Raw genomic sequence first — 6,238 nt, 5'->3', positions numbered from 1 at the left:
GGTAATTAATTATCTTTTTTAGGACTTTTTAAAAAATGTGATGAGGCAGTAGATATATCATTAATTTTATTTTATAGAGATAACATGCATGGATTTTTCTTTGTCATAGTAACTAAAATATTTCAGAGGTCTAAAATAAAATATTAATCTACTCTCACCTTTCCTATTCCACATCTTGAGATAACTCAATATAATCAGTATCAGGATGGTATCTATATTCCACATCCTTTTTTATGTCCATACAAATAAAATCAATATAAAAAATATATATATTTAGAAAAAATTTGTGGAAACGTCTAAGACAATATCAAAACTGGACTAAATATATTAAATATATTTTAAAATGACTACAATCAAGACATATGGTATTGGCTGAGGAATAGACCTTTACATATACACTACTCTGTATTCTGTGTGGCTGTCACACCAGAGCATTTAATGTTAGCCTCCTGCTCATTTCCAGTGATTCTCCATTGTTTATAGTCATGCTATCCAATAAAACTTTCTATGAAGATGAAAATATTCTATAGCTCATTCTTTCCAATAAGGTAGCCGCTAGCTACATATAATTAGTGGGCATTTGAAACATGGCTCGTGAAATTGTGGTACTGAATTTTTTATTGTGACTGGTTTTAATTAATTGAAATGTAAATGTTCACAAGTGGTTTGTGGCTACTGTACCGGACAGCACAGTTCTGTAATGTTAAGTCCAAACTCCTTATCAAGCATTTAAAATCTTTCATAATTTTCACAGACAACCTGAGCTCAGGCTCTATAGGGCCTAAGAATAAAAACTGGAAGAGGGTGGTGCTGCAAACACTTGAAAGGAAAACCTAAAAGCATGGCTTATATGACACAGAGGACAACTGGTCTTACCTCTGTTTTGATTACATCATCAACTCTATTCTTATAGAAAACACAGCTTCTGCTTAAAAATCATTTGGCCAATTTCCCTTCTTTCTTTTCTAGCTCAAGCATTTGATTATTGCAGGCATGTTGGGGAGAAAAAATATAAATGTCAGAATATAGAGCGTGAGCATAGTCTTATAATTAATTAACCTTTTATGATGCTTATATTAAGGGAATGGATAGGGTAGGACCAACGCCAGTTTTGGCTTGCCCATATTAGATATACCACATTCAGTTGTTTAAGAGATAATTTGATACACAGTTACTTCCAATTGTTTGGCAGTAGGGCTCTACTAATTAATATCTCTAGAAGAGATTTTCTGGAGCCTGTTGACATACTAACTGATGACATTTTAAATTATGTTTATATACCCTTCTCTTTAGTTTATATGGACAATCAAGAATTATGTTTTTTGACAAATAAGTTCATACTTTGTAATGATCTTATATGTACAGAATGCAAAGGATATAGATACTTGGTCTGATCCTGTATCTGATAGGTTTGTGATTCTATTTATCTGAATACTATTATATTCAGAATTTCTATGTCTAACACTTCAGCTCTTCAGAGATTGTGCATTTATGAGTGTAAATGGACTCCTGATTTTCATAAAACAAAACCTAGCTCTTTGGCAGGCAAAATGTTTCCAGTGAAGTGATCTCCTTTCTCACATTAAATAACAAAGACTGGATTTTTCTAAATGTTTTGTCTATGCAACATCTTTAACATTTTAATTGATTTAAAATGTTTTTGGCCTTGTAAAGTGTGCTCACTAAATGGTTAGGTTTCTCTTTTTTTCTTTGAACCAGAGTGAACATTTTATAGCACCTGGTTCTTTGAAAAGGAAAATCCATGCCATACCTACAAGTTGGCACACAGCCAAGAAAGTTCTTTTGTGTGTGTGTGTGTGGTAAATCATTCATACATAGTTTGTAAGATTTATCAAAATAGTGTTGTTTGAAAACCTTGTTTTCCCTATTTTTTTCTGATGACTCATACTGTACTGCTTTCATGTCTAGATTCTTTTCTTTCTTATTTCTCATCATGTTCATTCAGAAGACACTCTTCCAAAATTTGTATTTCTATATTCTGTCAGTTTTCATCTTGAAACATACACACAGCAATATGCTCTGAATCATAAAATTCTGCATTAAATCGCAACACTTAAAAAGCCCTGCATGTTCTCATTACAGGTTTACCTGCACTTCTGTTCCCATTTTTTATTTAGTACAAATTTATTAACATTTTAAATCATTGGCACTTGAAACTTTATTTCATCTGTTAGGAAGATTTTGGCTGCAAGACATAAAAATCAATGCTAAGTGGCTTAAACAATAACAATAACACCTTATGGATGAATATGAAAAGTATAGTGCCTTCAAGGTTAGTTGAATGAATAGTTCAGTAATGGTCTCAAGGACTCAGGTTCTTCTCATCTTTCTCTTCAGCCATTATTTTAAGTCAGTTTTGTTGAGTCATAATTTACACATAATAAAATTCATAAACTTGAAGCGTACAATTAAATGAGTTTAACAGATGTGTAATCATATAATCAGTACTGCAATCAAGAAATTAAACATATCCATCATTCCAAAAAGTTCCATCAGCCCCTTTGTAGTAAATCCCATACCTCCAACCTTGTCCCTGGCAATTTCAATGGGATTATACAGTATGTATTCTTTTGTGTCTTCTTTCCTTCACATACCATCAATGCTTTGAAGATCCATCCTGCTTGTTGCTTGCATTAGTAGTTTGTTCCTTTTCATTGCTGAGTGATATTCCATTGTACAGGAGATACATTGTATACCACAATTATCCGTCCACTAGTTGATGGGAATTTGAGTTGTTTCCACTTTTTGGCTATTACATTTGAAGCCACAATAAACATTTACATACAAGTCTTTGTGTACATACAGTTTTACATTTCTCTTGGGTAAATACTTAGGAACTTTAATGCTGGGTCTATATTATTTATATAATTAATATTATACAAACTGACAAACTGTTTTTCAAAGTGCCTGTACCATTTTGCATCTCCACCAGCATTGTAAGAGAGTTCCAGTTACTTTAGACACTTACCAAAAGTTGGTATCTTAACAGTGTATTTTGAAAAGAAAAAATTTTTAATTTAATGAGGTTAATTCATCAATTTCTTCTTTTAGGTTTTCAGCTTATTTATTTATTTATTTATTTAGGTGCATTCTACACAAACTCAAATATCACAAAAATTTACTAAATCCAAGATCATAAAGCCTTCCTTCTTGGTTTTCTTCTAAAAGTTTTATAGTTTTAGCTCTTACATTTAGATTTAGGTCTATAATCAATTTCAAGTTAATTTTTATATGGGATAAGAGTTAAGAGCTGAAGTTCTTTTATATATATATACATGTATATATGTACGTATATGTGTATATACATACATACAAATATACATGTATATGTATATATATACATGTATATATGTATGTGTATATATATATATCCTAACCTCATTTGTTTAATTTTCTGCCATTTCTGGTGTGTTGGATTTGTATTTGTCCTACCCTCATGGTCATAAGATGACTGCAGAAATTCTAGGCATCATATCCATAGTGATATCCAGAAAAGATCATCACCTCTTTATAGAAGTATCCAGGAAACTTATCTTCACCTCTCATTACCTATACTTCATACATGTTTACTGTCTAAACCAATCACTGGAAAGGGGAATGGGACCATTATCATTCATTTATTCATTTAACAAGAAAATAGTATGTTTTCTATATTCATTTAGGGGCTGAGAACACAGGAGTGAACAAAACAGTCAAAAATATTGTCTATTCTCATGGAGCATACAACTTACTGAGGAAGATTATTTCTCCATTTTCAAAGTAAATAAGTAACTCATATAATATGTTGTACAGTAGTAAGTGCTAGGAGTTAAAAAATGAAAAAGGGGCTATGAAGAAGTATCGTGAGTAGGTTGACATTTTAGACAGTGTAATTAGGAAAAGTCTGAGTGGACTTTTGAATGAGACCTGAAGAAAGTGACAGAGTACCAGATTGAATACCAGATTGAAGAGTGGGTCAGGCTAAAGGAGAACTACACAGATCCTGAGAACAGCAAGGAGGCCATAGCGGTTGGAGAGAGTAATAGGAAACGATGGGGGTGGGGCATGGGGAAAGGTGTAGAACATGTTGAAGCCATTCTCAACTGGTGGAAATTTTGGTAAAATTTATAAATTTTGGTAATGTCTGAGGACATTTTTGTTGTAATAACTTGCAGGGGAGGGAAGTGGTGAGTCCCAGGGTGCTGCTAAATAACAAGTTATAGGAGAGTCTACCTTTTGACTATCTTCCCTCTCAACAAATAATTATCTGACTTAAATGTTAATAGTGCCAAGGTTGAAAAATGCTTTTAGGTCATAGTAAAGACTTGCTAATACTGAGTGATTTAGAATGACATTGAAGTGTTTTGAGCAGAGAAATGATCTAATTTAAGCTTTTAAAAAAATCAGGTGGCTGTTTGTTGTGAATAGACTAAAGGGGTAGAAGGGCAAGAAACAGGATAGAATTTAGGAGGAGACTACAATTATTCAGGAAAGAAGTGATCGTTTGGACTAGGATGATACAAAAAGGGGCGATGAGAAGTGAAAGATTATGGATATATTTTGAAGGCTGAGCTACCAGGGACTTGGTAACTAAATGTTAGTGTCCTCCTAAAATTTGTATATTGAATCCTAATCTCCAGTGTGATGGTATTTGGAGGTGGGGACTTTGGGAGGTGATTGGGTTATGAACTTCCTAGACTTCAGAACTGTGAGAAATTCCTATTGTATATGATCCTCCTAGTCTATAGTATTCTACTATAGCAGCCTGAAAGACCATGACACTAAAATACTGGGATATAGGTGTGAAGGAGAGGAGCTATGTATGACTCTTCAAGAGTAATATTAAGGCTGATGCTGGAGCTGCATCTTCCCAAAGAAAGTAACCTGGAGAAGTGGGCAGAAACCTAAACAAATTTGGAATGGGAAAAAGAATGTCCATATGGATGTTTGGATAGGTAACCAATAGCATCTTATGGAAATAAGAATGGATACTGTTGGATTTGTGAATGACTATCTCAAAGGGCACAATTATTCTACATGTAGACTGTTGAGTTTCTTAAAAAAAAAATGCTTTTTAAGAAATGTCTCCTCATGTCATGTTTCATTTGGTGACAGTCCGATAGATATAGGAAGTCCTAAAACCTTATTCCATCAAAGTCATTAAAGGATTTTGATTTTCCTTTCAGTATTTGCATCCCAAGCAAGTACTGACTGCCTACAAAGTAAGTTGGTATATTGTTTAATAACTGCTTTCTATTTGTTTCGTCTACCCTAAAATATCAGCCCCCTATGAGTCCTTATTATGGGCTAGAAAACTACTTAACATATTTCTCTGTTATCTAATAATCTTATAACTAACAGCCTAATAAAGATCCTCTCTTTGACCAAACTCTAGTTAGGCTTCCCTGAACTCTTTTTCAACTAGGCCTTGACTTTTGAACTTCCATTTTCTCTTTACATTGTCCAGTTTTAGCAAGCATCTTGCTAAGTCAAAATCCCCTATCCTCCATAACTGATCACTCCCATATCTAATGGAGTTCCTCATCCTACATCATTCCCAGGTGATGTCTTATAACCTGGACTGCCTTCAGCAAGAATTCTGTTTAACTAGAATCCTAGCCTTATCTTTGCTGTTGCCTCCTATTTTCCATACATTGACTCCCATCTTGCTCCTCGGCTATACATTCCCACTTTATCTGGAATTGAACGTAGTTTTCACCTATTGCAATACTTTTGAATAAAGCCATTACCACTTTAACAAGTGTCAGAATAATTTTTTCTTTAAATCTTTAGCCTAAATAAGGTTATTTCCATTTCGTAGACAACAAAATTGCAGTTTTGTATAGTAATTATGTTTAATTAAGATGCCAATATGCCTCCGAGAACTTAAACGGTTGTTGGCACTCGTTATACCAGGCTTCCTGCTCTCGAAGGCCTAGTTAGTATGATAGCTGTCTGGTAAGTGCTCAGTAAGGACTTGCCCTCTGAGTTAGAAGCTCCAGGTTCTGAGACCAAGGATACAAGAGACCTAAAAGTCCTCCAATACAAGTGTTGTTTCACACCAAACTGATCTGCTGGCTCATCCTCCAGACTCTGGAGGACGAGGGTGGATGGCAATAATACAGCGCTCATTCTCGATTTAGACCCGCCGCTGCCTCTTTCCCGGGGCGTCACCACAGTGCGGTCCAGCAGCTGTAACGAAGGGACCGGCCGCGACCTGCGCGAGGCCGCGCGGGCC

The sequence above is a fragment of the Pteropus alecto genome, unplaced genomic scaffold, assembly GCF_000325575.1.
Source record: "Pteropus alecto unplaced genomic scaffold, ASM32557v1 scaffold131, whole genome shotgun sequence".
In the NCBI taxonomy this organism is placed as follows: domain Eukaryota; kingdom Metazoa; phylum Chordata; class Mammalia; order Chiroptera; family Pteropodidae; genus Pteropus; species Pteropus alecto.
The sequence above is the reverse complement of the archived record's forward strand: the minus strand, read 5'-3'. Positions refer to the sequence as shown.